General features: G+C 37.0%; 1 long non-coding RNA gene across 1 annotated transcript; it reads right to left on the reverse strand.

Annotated features, from left to right (window-relative positions):
- Positions 1–14721: 14721 nt before the first annotated feature.
- LOC111554574 lies at positions 14722–17032 on the reverse strand. Its single transcript, XR_002735277.2, has 2 exons — positions 16750–17032; positions 14722–15153 (listed from the first exon to the last, which is right to left on the reverse strand). It is a non-coding gene; the product is annotated as an uncharacterized LOC111554574 (long non-coding RNA).
- Positions 17033–17291: the final 259 nt, after the last annotated feature.

Here is a 17291-nt window from a genome sequence, read left to right on the forward strand (position 1 = left end):
TTCATTTTTTTAGGGGTCACAAATATGGATTACATATATGGCTTTAGTGGTTCTTTCCATTTCCCCTTGTGCTTGCTTTGCAATGAGTTAGCTTAGCAGAGCTGACACAAGAGAGCAAGAAGACAGGGTCTGAATAAAATGTAAATGACCCTCTCTTACAAAGCTTTTCCCAAGAAGGAAGTGCCTATTTTTATAGAGTTGACTGGATATTTCTTGCCATATTCCCTATCTTGCCATACTCCCTATCTCCAACTTCCTAATAAACATGCAAAAGTGAAGAGACAGGACCTTGCTTCATGGTGCTTCTTAGACCAGACATTTTATGGAATAATGGGCTTTGGGGAGAAAACATTTACTGATGACTCTTGGCTTATACATTTTTTGCTGTAAGCTATGCCTATACCATTTCTGGTTACTGTCGTGCACTCATGGACTTTGCAGGTACTTTTATCTTTTACTATCTTTAATGATACTTAGCACTCTCAGCATTTTGATATCTCTCCATTATCATCTGGCATCTATTATTTCTGATGAGAAGTTTGCTGTCAGACTAAATAACTTTTTTGTATGGGTTACTCATCTTTTCTATTAGCTTCTAAAATAATTTCTTTTACATAGTCTCATAGTTTAACTTAGCTAGCTGTATCTAAATTTATTTTTGTTTGTATTCCTATTTTTGTATACACTGTCCTTGATGCTTTCAGTCCACTTTTGATCTTAGGATACTTGAAAAGTTCAGATGTCTTCAAATATTTATTCTGCACCATTTCCTCTATTCTCTTCTTTAGGAACTACCACGTGATAAAAGGTAGGTCATAGTCTATTTTCCATTGCTTCATTATATCCCCTCCTCTCACTTTTTTTTTTTTAAATCTTGCATGCTATATTCCAGGTCAATCCCTCTTTTATGTCACTGACTTATTCTTCAACTTTGTCCAGTACCAAGTAAACTACATTTTCTTGAGTATTTGAATTTCGAAGACTGTGTATGTCCTTTCCAAGATTTCTAATTGGATTTGTTTCATATCTTCTTGGTCTTGTTTCATTTCTGCCTATTTTTGTTCCATTAGTGCTTTTCTTTAATAGAACTTATTCCTCATTTTTATTTGGGCACTAAATACATTTATATTAAAGTTTTGTCAGACTGTTTCATCCCATTAATTTCTCCCTGAGAAAATTTGTGTTCCATCTGCGGATTTCCTTGTCTGTCTGTCTCAGTATTACATTGGACTCTTTATTAAGCAGATCCTGGGTAAAGAATCTAAGTTCAGGTCGTTTATTTGGAAGGTAACGAAAGCATCAGTAGGAGAATGGAGAGGGGAAACAAGGAAGGAAAGCGGCCAGTAAAAGATGGATCACCAAGCCAGTTACTCTTGTGTGTAACTAGAGGTGAAACTCACCAGGAAAACTCTGGGAGCCTCTGTAGAGCAGATCTCTCCGACTTATCCCACCCAAGGGTCAAGGGAACCTTTATACACTAATTTCCTTTAGTCAGTTTGAGGCTGCTTCCAAAGGGCATTAATTCTCCATCACTTTTAGCATGCCAGACCAGTGGACAAAGCATGCTTCAGTGGCTATAGGAAAACAAAGGCAAAGAAAGGCAGTTGTTAGAAGTCAAACCAATGTCATGCACTGAAGTGGTGAGTGCAAGGAGATAAGGGCAGTATTTGTTACAGCATTAGCTGCTTCCATGTTTTGGCTGGTTTGTTAGAGGAATTTCACTTGTTTCTTTTTTCTCTCCTTTTATGTATGATTCAGATGTTTTAGCATAGTGTTTATCCAGCCTTAAGGTCCCGAATCCCAAAGCAAGAGCATACAGTGACCTTCCTGGGCCGCTGTCCCTTGACAGTGCTGGGGATAATATTGATCCAGTCAGTGCACTGCTAGGTTACTTTGACCACTTCTTTGTTGCAAGAGTATGTCCATATTTGACTCCCAGCCTACAACTTGTTAAAAGCCATAGCCTTTGGCAATATTTAGCAGTCTTATTTTGTAATCTAGAAAGCATTGGTTTAAGCAGTCTTGTTTACCAGGTAGCAGAATGTTACCCGTGCTCACTATCAACCTGCTTCTTAACTTGGAGGACAGCAAAATTGTGGGTTCAGACTCTCTTTCACTACTTCGATTTATTTTAATTTTCACTTTTTATTTCCTTTGTGTGTGTGTGTGTGCGTGTGTGTGTGTTTTAGCTTGGCTATGTTTTTGGTCTTCTATTTTTATCTTTTACCTATCATTGATGTGTTTGTGCAGAGGGAGTATTACAAATTGTGATTTTACTGTGCCATGTTGTCTGAAAATTTTTTACCTTTTTATTTTAAATAGAAAAATATAATTAATTTTTTCCATATGTGATGTTTTGGGGGGGAGAGAAAGATCTGCCTTTTTGTAACCGTTTACAAACATGAAGTTGCACTAAGAGATTCTCAATGTGAATTTTTAAAATTTCATTTAGAGAAAACTATCTGTAATCGTTCTGTGGTCTAAATATGTCATCTTAAAAATAAATCAAAGCTCTTGATTCAGTGTTAACTAAGATGTTCTAAAAATAACTTGTCCAATTTTTGAGATCTAATAGATCACTTAGAAATTATCCTCAGAGAGTAACTGAGATTATTAAAAAGTTGAGAAATGAAATATCCAAGGATAGAGAATTAAGAACTGCAGAGAATAACTCTAAGGACTTTACCATTTCCACAAGTATGCCAACAGCCGTAGTAAAAACAAAGGAAAACTACCCCACGTCCTTCTTTCTAACCTTGCCCACACCGCTCTGCTTTCAGTTCAAAACTATTCAAAGTTTGGGAAGCCCGCAGTCTTATGTGGAACGAGAGTTCGTCAGGACCTCTACATCTAAAAGCTGTAGATAAAGCACAAAGAGAGGCTGCACAAGCTTCCTAGGATTTAATTTAATAGCTGTAAGAACAAAGGAACAAAATATCCCGGACAAAGCTAATTCTGGTCAAAAGATAATCTCACAGCAGGACCTAAGTAAATATTAAAATATATTCCCTCCTACCTTCTCCATATATTACTCACATGCAGCAAGGTCACTAGAATAAATATATCTTCTGATGCATAGTAAGCCTATATCTCTTTATACATGTCAAATAAGAGAAAATAAACACTGACTCATCTAACATAGAACAACTGTTTCTTTCACGTGATGAATATTTTTACTTTGCATAGGATGAAACTTCATATTATAAAATTAATTAAACACTATTAGAAGCCACTACAAGTAATTACCAAGTCTTCATCCTCAGAACATTTTTGAAAAATAATATTGAGCCTCACAGTCTTCCTGAAGACTAAGATGGAGCAACACTTTTAAACTCCCACCATGTGCCAGACAATGTGTTAGGGTCTTATGTATATACACTCTAAGTATCACTTATAGCCTATAAGCCAAATACAGTTTTATTTTATAGGTAAAGACACTGGGAATCAGAAAACCAGAGTAGCTGAGCCAGGGTTCAAACCATTATTGTCTTTCTTTAAAATTTGTGCTTTTTGTACCATAGCATGGTGATATGCTCTTTGTAGGATTGGCGTGAGGGCTGGAAATGATACATGCATATCTCCTGGCACACAGGAGGATGAAATCACAGTAGGATGTTTATTCTGTATTGTGCAATTATTATTACTGTTACTTCACACTGTGTCCAGGTGGATTAGCATAGGTCCTATGCTACCTGTATAGAAGTTATTTTGTAGAATGTCTGCTTTGCCATTTCAGTTCACCTTGTGACTACTTACTACCAGTAGCCAAAATAAAAAAGAGACAAGCTAGCTTGCTGGGGCTTTCACAGAAACTTACCTCTCCAAACAATCAAAAGCCCCTGACTTATTTCTCAAAAAGGTATGCAATGAGGCTTATCAGCTGTGGATGCATTCCCAGTTCTGACTTTTGATGTAGAACTTGACCATTCTGCTATACAAATTTATTGAATATTGGGGTAGCACCAGGGAGAAGTAAGGGTGGAAAGGCTCATTTAGCTATTTGGGAGAATAAAATGCCAATAAATCAGCATGGTATAGCCTAGTATTTGCTTACAACCCCCTGGGGTTTTCTGGGTAAATAGCCAAGAGAGGGCAGAAAAGTGAACTTGGTTTTTTCTCTGCCTCAAAGTGCTCAGATAGGAGGCTGGAGGCATTGAGAGGACATAGGGAGCCTTCGTCTTCTCTGTTAGCGTTCTCCATCCTGTGTCTTGGGCCACTCTGGCAGCCTATCACGTCAGAGTATTTTGTCCCTTCCATTTTAACTTTGTAAGATTTTATAGATCATTTTTTATTATTTTACAGAAAACCAGAGGCCCTACTTGCATAGTAGACCCAATGAAATAGCTACATTTTAATTAAATTTACGCTGCTTTTATTACACCAGTGGGTAGCCTTCACTGCTACCCGAAGAAACCCCAGAGCCATCAGATGTACTTCACATGTAATTAATCTCTAATGCTCGATTTTGTAAGATATGTAATAATGCTGCCTGGATAGAAATGAGAGCTTCAGAGAAGAGTCATATTAAAGATGAAGAGAGAAGCTTTAGGAAGAATTGGTTTTCAAGAGAGCAACAAAGTGTGAACTTTATTAAAAGGAAAAGAAATAATGGGAATAGCTTGCATTAAGTAAAAATGCTTCACATCTTCAATTTTTCAGTTTCTTTTATTTTGCCCCAGACAAATGTTTCAGGGTTTGTTTTTATAATGCATACCATGTGTAATGTTACATTTATAGCCTCATAGATTTCATATTTGGGCAAGGACAAGATTTGTTGTATTCAGGAATTGAAAAGTAAAAAAGGAGAGATAAAGGAAACCCCCACTGTAACTAAACCTTTTAGAATTTAAATCCTTTCCTTGAATATATTTTAGGATATTATTTTCAAATCGAGAATTTTTGATTATCAAACTAACCAATGACATATTAAAATGCTACCCACATCACTCATGCTGCACTTTGCATTTTCCACTATGCCTAAAAATGCATCATCTCACTTGGCCCTCACACACATTGGGAGGAAGAGAAACACTGTTGCCCTGTGTTTTACAAAGTATGAAATGAAGAGCTAAACAGTCAAGTTGTTTATCAATAGTCAACCAGGTAGCTAATGTCATCTATGACTTCTGATTTATAATCTGATGGCTTTTTCACTCTACCATCCTGATCCTATTACCACTTCTGGACCTTTTCAAAACTTCATGTATATCTCCATATAAACCTCATTTGATATTAGAAACATTCTAATGATTGCTGATTAAGGTTTGGAGAAAAATTTATCTAGATCGTTCCACTAGTCTCTAAAAAATTCTTGGTTACCACCATATAGCTCTTGTGACACAAGATCGTTTTATGATACCCCCTTTTCTGGCTTCACCTTTCTCTTGGATTCTCCGCATTAGATAACAGTATCTCTGTCTACTCTGCAGGACATGTTAGAAACTTTAGCAGTGTTCTTGATTCTTTTCCCTCATTCATCATATGTAATTACCAAGTTTCTTATTCCACCTTCAAAATGCCTTGGATCAACAATATCCCCCATTCTGTTCATTCCCACTGTCACTCCTCAGATTTAAACCCCTACATCTTTTCTGAAATCTACCCATTGTTGGAAAACTTTGATTCAATCATGAGTCTTCTCCACTCAAAAAACTGTTTCCTTCCCTCTGCTTGCAATAGAATATCCAGGCATGTGAACATATTAACCATGACTTTCCACACTGGAACCCAGTATTCTCTTCCTTTTATTCTACCTGTACTCACAGCAGACAACTCACCAACTCCTTGTGTGCGTTGCATATGTCCAACCTCTGTACCCTTGCTTGTGGGCAGCTTCTGTCCATTTACTTGGCCAGATCCATCTGCAAAGGTCCTAATCGTTCGCTCAGTTGAAATGATATTTTCCCTGATTCCCCCTCGCCCTCCAAAGAATCTCTCGGCTTCTCTGTTTTTCATCAAATTAAATGTTATTTTATTATACCCATTTCATATTGTGTTTTCTTCTTCATTCTGTATCTGATATTTGGAGAGCGGACTCACATGAGCTATGTGAGAAGGGTTAGGTCCCTGCAAATTAACAAAAATGTTTTCAAATTGAATGTAACTGAGATGAAAGACTCACAGTCTGTCCTACGAACTAGTAACACTTAGACTTTTTTTTTCTATCTTTTAAAAAATATTTTCCAAGCCACCAGGGGAGAGAGTGAGAAAACATGATTTAAGTAAAAAAGGCAAGAGGAATACTACTACTTAGCACCAGTTCTAATTATGTTTAGCATAGCTTAGCTACTAGAGCCTCCTTTATATGGTCACTCAAGTGGACACAAGCAGAAAAACAAAAGGTTAACCTTCCTGGAAGAATCCATGCCGTTTGGTGGGCCTTTCCAAACTCTGCCTGCTCTACAAGTATTTTAAGGACAAGTGTGTGCATGTGTGGGGAGGTGGGGGTGTATGTATTTGAGTACATGCATGTATTTCATGTTCTTGAGGTTAGTCCAGTTATACTACATTTTTTAATTGGCAGTCTAAAATATAGATATTCACTCCAACACTTAACAATACTTGCATGCACAGCCACTGCTGTGGTGACCAACTCTGAGAGGGATCCAACTGAGTTTCCTCCAGAAGGTATCCCAGATACTGTCCTGTGGATGGAAAACATGCTCTGTATAATTCTAATTCTTTGAAATTATTGAAGACGCCAGGCGTGGTGGCTCACACCTGTAATCCCAACATTGTGGGAGGCCGAGGCGGTGGATCACCTGAGGTCAGGAGTTTGAGACCAGCCTGGCCAACATGATGAAACCCCGTATCTACTAAAAATACAAAAATTAGCCAGGCATGGTGGTGCAGGCCTGTAGTCCCAGCTACTCAGGAGGCTGAGGCAGGAGAATTGCCTGAACGCAGGAGGTGGAGGTTGCAGGGAGCTGAGATTGTGCCACTGTACTCCATCCTGGGAGACAAAGCAAGACTCCAACTCAAACAAAAAAAAAAAAAAAGAAAAGAAAGAAAAGAAAAAGAAAGTATTGAAGACCTGTTTTATGGCCCAGCATATGGTCAGTATTGCAGCTGTGGCAGATAATCCATGTGCACTTGAAAATGATATATATTTTGCCATTCTTCAGGAACATGTCCTATGTATATCAATAAGGTAAATTTTGTTTGTTTTGTTGTTTCATATGGATTCTTTGCTTATTTTATCAAGTACTGATCATCTTCTAGTGTGATTATCTTCTAGTGTGATTGCAGATTGTTCTATTTCTTCCTTTTAATTATATGTATTTTGAAACTATGTTATTAGATGCATAAACATTCAGAATTGCTTTCTAGTCCTTAATAGACTGACCTTTTAATTATGGCAGAATATTCCTTTTTTAATTTTAGTGATGTCTCTTGTCTATGATCTACTTAGCCTTCACCAGCTTCTTTTATTTAGTGTTTTCATGGTATTTCCATTTTTCACTTTCTATTTTTATCCTCATATTTAACGTGTGTCTCTTGCATATATATATATATGCTATATGTTATCAGTTATTTCTTTTAATCCACTTCAGCAATTATTCACCAGTTACACTGAAAACAATTAGTGATATTTTATCTATCATATTAATTTTCTGTGTGCCTCACTTTGTGTATAAATTTGTATTTTTTTGACAATTTTTTCAGGCAATGCCAGAGCTTTACAATACTTTAGCTTCTGTTCTTTTTGGTGTCAGTCCTTTAATTCTAAATATATTTTAAATCCCATAAGGCAGCATGACTGTTTTGTACAGCCATTATGCCACATATTTACACTTTCTGATGGTTTTTATTTCTTCCTGCACTTTTGGATTTCAAGTTAGGATCATTTTCTTTTGACCTAAAGTACTCTATTTAGTATTTACTTAAAAGTGGTCACACTAGTATCAAAATATCTCTGTATTTATTTTTTTAACCTAGAAGTATCTTTTTGCTTTATGTTTGGAGTTTATTACTATCAGATAGGAAATTCTAAATTTAAAGTTTTTATGTTTTCCAGTAATTTCTAGAAACCATTCTGTTGTCTTCTGGAAGTTTTCATCATGTCTGTTGAGAAATCGACTGTGAGTCTTGATATTGCTCTTTTGAAAGCAATGTGCTTCCCCCTCACCCCTTTAACTGCTTTTAAGTCTTTTTCTTTGCTTTTCATCAGTTCTACTAAGATATTGATAGGAATGTTTTTCTATGCATTTTATCCTTCTTGGAGTTATATCACTTCTTTAATCTTCAGCTTTAATGGAATTGTACTTAATGGAATTAGCTTAATGTCTTTTGTTAATTTTGAGAAATACTTAGCCATTATCTCTTCAAAAATTGCTTCTGCCCATTCCCTTTCTCCGACCATTCTAGGACTATAATTTCATATATGTTAGACCTTTTGTGAACGTCCCAATAGTCTCTATTGTCATTTTCTGAACCTTCTCTTTTTTATTATTTATGCTTCAATTACTAGTTTACACTCAACTCTTCTTCTTTGCCCAATCTGATATTAAACTGGAATACTATGTTTTTAGTTCCAGTAACTGCATTTTTCACTTTCAAAATGCTCACTAAGTTCTTTTTATGTATTTTATTTGTCTGGCGAAATTCATCATCGGTGCATGCATTTTCGTGGACATATTCATCAGTGTTATTTTAAATTGGTGTCTTGGTCAGCTGTGGACCTGTTTCTATCGTCTAGTTTTCCTTTGAGTCATCTTCCTTCTATATTGAATAATATTTGTTAAATGCCAGACTTTCACAAAAGAGAAATTATAGGCAATGGGAGGTTGTGATCTCTTTTCACCAAAGGTTCAACTTTTTTCCTGGTAAGCTACTAAAGGAGAGGTAGACACCTAAATAAAATGAGGAACCAATTTGATTTCAGACTGAGTTCCACAGCTCATTACATTATTCCTAACCCTATTCTTAACCTCAACTCCTAGAGACCCTAGAGACTCCAGGGTATCCAAATGAGGGCCTAGGATGTTTACATGGGCCTTTTGTTTGTTTGTTTGTTTGTTAGGTCCTGAATTCATGTTTTTGTCATTAAAGCACTATGAACTACCAGAAGCTCTGTTAAGTTTTTCATCTGCCTCTTATATCATAAAGCTTAGGAACTGGCAAATTATTCAAAAGAAAAAGGAATGTGGAGCGTCAGGGTTGCATCTCTGTAACTGTTCTCTCCAGAACCTTGGTCTCTCAAATCCTAGTTATCTCAGAAGACCTAAACTCTAATTTTTGTCTCCTTAGTCCTATGACATCATCAAAAGTTTGCTTATATTTCTTCTCCTAGCAGCTACTGTTCCCTGCTTAAGAAATTGGCATATGTCTCAAGGAGAGAAATAACAAGTAGCATGTAGGGGTCACCTCTGAGAATTTCTTCCTCTGCAGGATTTTGGTCCCTCAAAGTTATGAACTTCGCAGAAACTCTCTGATGCCTACAAGCAGATGTTTTTCATATTTTACCCACACTTTGTAGTTACTATCCAGAGTAGAACTACATTAACTTTAGCAATCACAGATTTTTGTGTTGTTTCTTTCTACTACAAAATGAGGCTTTCACTAGTAAGAAAGTCTATGATGTTGGAAGAAAAAATATAAGCATGTTGAATGATTTTGTAAAACAAGTTTATGGAGTACCACATTAGTGTCCCAGTGCAGTACTGGATTCTAAAGATATAAAGAGTAACAGCACTACCTTTGTCCTTAAAGACTTCCCAGTCCATTTGAGTGGTAAGCAAATAAACATATGATGTGCATAGTGTGTTAAATGCCATCATTGACATGTGAATAGGATTCTTCAAGGAGCAGAGGAAAAGGAGATCTATTTAGTGAGGCAGTCGAGAAGGGAAACAAAACAAATCCTACCATTATGGCACATTCTGATTTTCTCCATTTAAAAGGTCTCTAGTGCTATACGGGATCAAAGGGCACATCTCCCCAGGTATCACAGAGGTAGGTCAAAGTACTTTCAGCTCTTTATTGTCCACTACATATTAGTTACGAAAACACTGTAGAAAAGAATTGAATGTAACCTATATATCAGCTGGGACCTTCTTGCCCTTTGGATTTCAGGATATAATTGGCCCAGACTCTAGACAATTCCACAGCCTGTGATAGCTGCTAATTTTTGAAATTTACAATCTCAGCATCCCCAGGACTTCTGCCTCCTACAACCTTGTACTATCTTTAGTTTTACTCTAAGTATGATGCATCAGTTTGGAATCTTTATGCTTTAAGGGATAAAAATTCCAACTCAAACTCAATAAGGGGATTAAACATTGAAGGAGCTTTGCTGACTTACCTAACTGGAAAATGAAATTGTCGGGTAAGGATTGGTTAACTCAAGGTCACATCATTGTTATCTCTGAGTTCTACTGTTCACACCGTAAGCTTCATCTAAGGTTGGCTCCCTTGTGGCCACAGGATGCAACCAAGGCTGCATTTTTCTTCATTCAAGTCTGTATGAGAGAAGGCTTTCCTCTCAAATTTCCAGCAAAATTTCTAAATTGGATCTTTGTAGAGGTAAGGTTATGCCCACCACTGAAACTACGGCTGTGGACAGGAAAACAACATACTAGGCGGGTGGGGCTATCTTTCTTCAAGTGCAAGAACTGCAATTGAAGGAGCAGACCTCCAAATGAAAACCTGGATGTCATCAAGAAAGGAGAACAAGACATAAATGCTTTGTACATGACCCAGAATATCCACTACATCCACCTAGACATCAAAGTCGCTTCCCGCTGGAGTTCCATCCATCCACTCTACCCACACACAGAACTCTAATGAAAATTGTAGGTTTTATCAAAGTTTATCTAAGCAACACAGAGGTATTGGTATAATATGCATATTACAATGCATATCTTATAACAAAATTCCATCTGAGTTATGATTGCCTCCCTATGCCAGTATTTTTATCAACCCTCCCTTCTCTAGTATTATATCACGCAAACTTCCTAAAGAAAATACCTAGGGCTTCTGACTCCTTTTTCTTTGTGGGAAGCCTCTATACTAGGTAGCAAAGAACTTAAGGTGAGGGGTAGGGAGTGTGCAGAAACTTCTACCTTAACACTTATTTATACACCTCTCAAAGGTAATGGCATCCTCGAAAGGAATTAGTGGAGAATAAATATGTCTCCATCTTATTACATTATAAGGTACCTCTTTTTTAAAAGTGCATATTTGCACACAGTAACTTACGATATAGTTTGGATTTGTGTCCCTGCACAAATCTCATGTCAAATTGGAGGAGAGGCCTTCTGGGAGGTGATTGGATCATGGGGGTGGATTTCCCCATTGCTGTTCTCACGACAGTGAATTCTTTCTCATGAGATCTGATGGTTTCAAAGTATGTGGCACGTCACCCTCTGCTCTCTGTCCTGCCACCATGTGAAGAAGCTTCTTGCTTCCCCTTTACCTTCTGCCATGATTGTAAGTTTCCTGAGGCCTCCCAGTCATGCTTCCTATACAGCCTGTGGAACTGTGAGTCAATTAAACCTCTTTTCTTCATAAATTAACCGGTCTCAGGTAGTTCTTTATAGCAAGTGAAAATGGACTAATACAACTTGTATGCAAATATATAGCATTCATCATAACTAAGAAGTGAAAACATTCCAAATGTTTATCCACTTGTAAAAGAAAAAACAAAATGTGATATGTCAGTGCAATGGAATACTACCTAGCAATAAACAGAAACAACTACTGATATTTCAGCACTGCAATGTGAATGAACCTCAAAGACATCAAGCTAAGTGAAAGAAACCAGATGAAAAACTCCATATGCTTTATTGTTCTATTTATCCTAAACACTCAGAAAAAGCAAAGCAAACCTCATGGAGACAGAATGCAAATTATTGGCTGCCTTGGTCTAGGATGGGAATAGGGATAGATGGCAAGTGGATATGCGGGATCTTTTGGAGGTGATGAAATATTCTAAAATTGGGTTAAAATGATAGTTGCACAATTCTATAAACTTACTAAAATTATTCCATTCTTAAAATGAGTACATAATGATGCATCGACAAAGATTTTAGGAAAAAAATAGTAGATATGAACATGCTTTGGTAACTGAAAAGTGTGTGAAATGAACATGTGTCACTTACAGGTGAAAACATTACTAGCCAGACTGTGAGTCATTTTCTTTTTTCCCTGACTCAGTGGTCATGGGAATAAGTATAACATCAGTGCTTCCATCAGCCTGGGTGTCTTTGTGACTACAATGAGCAGAGCCACCATACCGACCTGCACTGAACACGTGATGTGGTCATGAAACAAACTGTTGTTGGATAAAGCCATTGGAGAAAACAATACAAATGAAAAAAGTACACATGCACAATTCATGTGAGAGGTATTCATGACATGACAGTGCTTTTCATTATAACCCAGATTTGTTTGTATCCCCAAATAGCCTAATATTGAACATGGACTGGCTTTAGAGTACTCATCTTATGTCACCAAATAATGAAGGCTTTGGCAATTTTATGGATAGAAAAAAAAAAAAAAAGAATATTTTGCGTCATAGATACCACACAACCATGATATGAGAGAGTACATTCCACCTGCTTCCTTGATTTTTCCAACCTCATAGTCTTGTCACAATGAGAGAGAGAAAGCCAAGAGATACTTGGAGCTGCTAAAAATAATTAAAATCTCAAACAAGGTGCAAATGCAAGGTGTCCGTGTTTTATTCTAAAGTCAAAATTATTGATGCTACTTATTATTTAATGACTAATGCTTTGACATCCTCATTGCATAGCTGCAGTTGAAAATATTAACACATTGTGATATTTATATTGGAGGCAAGCATTTTGGTTTTTATACTTTGTATTTAATTCATACAGCATTCTTTTCACTTATTGCTTCCTCTCTCCCCTGGCAACAAGGATAAACTCATGCACTGAACTTAGATCAGCTGTCAGAATCTGTGAGCTCTGAAAGGACCTTAAATTTGGCAGAATACCTTCCCCCTCACAAGAAATATTCCAAATGAACAAGCTGGAGTCTGGGCTTTCCACCCCTCACAACCCAAATTTTTCAAGTCTTTAAACTCCTCCCTTCTCCATTCAGCTCTCAAGGGGAATTGCACTGATAAGGTTTCTGTTCATCAAAAGAATGGAATGGCAGTGACTCTGCTATTCCCAGGACACCTCTGGCTGGAAAAGGGCGGCTTCTCCCCTGAGAAGCTATTATAAAGAACAGTTCTCCAGCTCCCATCAGGAATATATCACTCCACTTCAGTTATTGTTCCTGTGGATTCCTTTTCCTCCTCTCCCTCACCCCCACCCCCACCACCCTCAAGCAGTTTTTAAAATCCATTACCTAGGGAGTTTCCAATTGTATCTGACCTATTGATTCCAAAAGATGGCCGTGCTCAATGGGTATGCAATACAGTATACAACCTGGAGCCCAGAAAAAGGCAACTCACTGATGAAAGAAGGAGGATAGAACATTAAACCACAATCTGGAATTTTTAGGGAAAAGAAAGAAATATTTTTTAAGTGTTCTGACATGGGGCGAGAAAATGAGATGGTGTATATGAAGAACCTTTGTAAAGCATGAAACATTATGCAGATATAAGATAGTGTTTTTATTAATAATTTTTAAATGTAATCTCAATTAGTTCACGACTACATCTCATGCATATATTTCATCCAAATATCCATTCTAGATTTTAAGATGCTCTCTTGCTGGCTTATATCTATAATCAGAGGATATTTGCAAAGGAAGAGGGTATTATACCGAACACTGTCAGCTCTCCCACTTTTGCAGTGCCTGGAGAAGGCTTTGTGGAAGGTAGCAGGAACACCTCAGAAGCAAACACTACTTAAACCACACTGTGATGCACAGCATCTATCAAAGAGAAGTCTGCAGGAAAGCTGCACCCTTTTCACTTTGCACTGGATATGAGTGTCCGGTCTGAAATAACTGCTATGCCATGATCCAAAGTATTGGATAATTTAATTCTGTGTAATTCAACCAAATCTTTGTTTCATGCTAACCTGTGACCCAATCGCTATGTTAGTGTGTCTGGGGATATTAAAAATATGTAAGACATGTTTCACAACCTCATGGAGTTAAGCATATAATTGAAGGAACTAACAATTAATTGAATTGGTTAAAAGGTGGGGTGGGGGTGTTACAAATTTACCTGATTTATTTTTCCTTTTATTTCCTTTAACATACTAGCTTGGACAATCAACGACTGTCATAGTTCGGAGGAAACGTGAATATGTACAAGTAAAATGGAGACACCAGCTTTTATACTGTGCCTCAAGCAACAAAGCCTTTTTCTCTGTTCCGCAGAATCAGTGTTGAGACATACAGGATTAGATATATAATGTGTGGCCACTCTCCAGTAACCACTATTGAACTTCAAAATGAGTTTAGTCATTAGCTTTGACAAATGAGGAGCCTATTATTGATTTTTACACATGTCTATCATGGGATCTATTTAAAAAGAACAGTCAATTCTAAGAAAGATTATGTTAATCTTATTGGTTTGATTTAATAATCAGAGGAGGCAGAGCAGGGACTGAAAAAGAGAGGCCCAGAAATTGGCAATATCTGTATCATTTTCTTAAATCAATTCAAAAAACCATTTGGAAAAAAACATCAAGTCTATCTGTCTTTTCTAAGAAAACTAAGAATATATTGATAAGTCATTCCAGACAATGTTAACCAACAGCTTGAGAAGTTCACGAAAAAGGACATTGACAGGAGGGATACAATTACTAATTTATTTGTCTTTTTATGGTTCAGTTAAGAGTATCTTAGGTAGTCTAGCACATGGCAGCCCGTCAAACTTCACAGGGTAGCTGTCAGAATTTTGACTGATGTACAAGAGCTCCTTGCTCATGTTTGCCCTTCCTTTCAGTGGAGTGCACACAGGTAAGACAGCTTGTTGGTAATTTTTATTTAATGCTCCCAGGATCTGTGGCTACACTTTTATTGAAAGTTCTGACAATAAAATTCCACTCCCTGAAATTTCCAAGGTTTCTGCTGTAAGCACTTCTCCACTTAAACAAGATCTTCCTCTGGGATTAGACAACTCTTGAGGGTCTTTTCTGATGCCTTCTGATCTTGGAGATAGCTGTTTAGTATGTTGGATATGGTTTTATTTTGTTTTGTTTTTTGTTAGCTTTACTGGAAAGCCATCTAAAAGAAAAACAAAACAGAAGGAATTAGCAGTGCAAAGGCACATCAGGGCTTAAGGGAGGCCTTCATAATTCTGAACTGGCAAATGCCAACTTGAACCCAGTTTAACAATTTTTAACCTTTTCTCCAATCCCTCTGTTCCTCAGCTTCAGTCCAGTCCACTCATTAAATGAAACTGCTCATTCCATACTAGTCCTGGATGTCAGTTCTAGAAATCTACTTTATTTTTCGAAACATTGAAAAAGGTTTTTGACTAGAAGACTCAAACAGGCTTGAGTCCTGGACTATTTGCTGTTGGATCAGAAGCCTTTAAATTATACAGGAATTACAGACCAGTGTTCACACCATTTTAAATGCTTGAACAGATGTTTGAAAAAAAGTAAATTGCAATATGGCCATAAAACACCTTAATATACTAAGGGCAACTGCCTAGTATACTTCATCTTTACTCCATCATACAACGTGATATTCAGAGATGTATTATTGTATTTCAAAGTTCATGATCAAAGCTATCACAATTTGGTTACCAATGTGAAACCCAAAACTTGACCTGTATTTTCACACAGAAAGTTGGAATTGCTAGGGAATAAGGCTTGATTGGTAAATCTTTTGAAGGCACGTTTTAAGTTATTAGAGATAATTATTTTCTCCTAAGGCGGTAGTCATGTGGTATAGTCTCATTGTAATCATATAACCTCTTATATTTGTGTAATTTCAACATTTTGGAATACTATCCCTCACAGCATAATTATTATTTCAAAATAGAAAGGATACTTTATCACAACATTAAAATGTAGGAAGAATATAAACTCAGAGTAAGTGTAGTCCTTCAAATTGAACGTTTAGCTTTATCAAATAACCAATTTCATTGTTGTATTGGTAAAGATAAACTTGATTATGTCACAGAAAAAGAAAAATCTAAAACTTCAGGGCTTATAAAACAACAAAATGCATTCTTTGTTCAAGTCACATGTATACTGTTTTATTGTTTGTTTGTTTGTTTTTTGAGGGATTGATACGTCCTCCCACAAGGATGTGAAGCCTGAAAAAGTAAAAGAGCAAGGCAGCCCACACATTGAAACTTAATATCTCTCCATGGAAGGAACACATATCACCTCCACCCATGTTTATAGTCCAAAGCGAACCACATGACTTAGCTTTAGTTCCACAGGGCAGGAGCTTATAAAACTCTTGCATTGAGTGACTCTGGATATTAGTGGACATTACCTAGTCACATTTTTCCTTTTGAAAATGAAGAAGTCCCAGTGATTTTCCATCTCTGCCTCCTAAGTGGCTGTTACACCAATTGGCCTATAGTAGAAGTTACTACTTGAATTAGGTTTCAAACCCATGTTTTCTGACCTCCAATTCATGTTCCTTCCCATAGCAAAACCTATCTCAGTAGTGCTGTGATTCTTTTAAACATGTACAAAGATAAAGATAAAAAGTATATTTATAAAGAAGTCAGGATCCAAGGAGTGCTCCTACATCTTTATCTTTTTTTGTTTCAGAACCATCCCCTAAGGTAATTATGTCAGGTGTTTTACCCTGACTGTAGATTTAAGGAAACTAAGGTTTCTCAAGACAGTGGCTTACCTAAGATCCTATAATAATTGGTAGAGCAAGACTCCTGTCTGAATCCCCGAATCCTGTTGTGTGGGGAGTCCTGGTATTTGCCAGTCATCTGGGTGGCAGCAGGCCCTGGAGTGAGCAATGCACCTTTGAGACCTACTACCCTGCCTCTGTTTCAGGTTTGCTTGTCATCAGACTTTTTTGTTGTGAACTTCTTTTCAATCCTTTGCCCTGACTTTTCTCCCACCACAGTGGGGAAATACTAAAGCTCGTATCAAACTAGAGACGCGCAACACATGTTTTCCTTATGGTGTGAGCTCCTGGCGTCACTATAGGCCAAGGCAAAGCAAACTCAAGCTGCTTATAGAAGGAATGTGCCACATCGTTTGATTTCAAGCTTTTTGTGAAACTTACTAAAATTAGGGTCTAAAATATTGTTTCTGACAATTATGTTGATTTTTCATGTTTTTAAAATTCTTTATTTTTTTTTTATTGGGGGACACTTTTTTTCTTTAAGTTCTGGGATACACGTGCTGAACGCACAAGTTTGTTACATAGGTATGCAT

Source organism: Piliocolobus tephrosceles, chromosome 6 (assembly GCF_002776525.5).
Source record: "Piliocolobus tephrosceles isolate RC106 chromosome 6, ASM277652v3, whole genome shotgun sequence".
Taxonomy (NCBI): Eukaryota; Metazoa; Chordata; class Mammalia; order Primates; family Cercopithecidae; genus Piliocolobus; species Piliocolobus tephrosceles.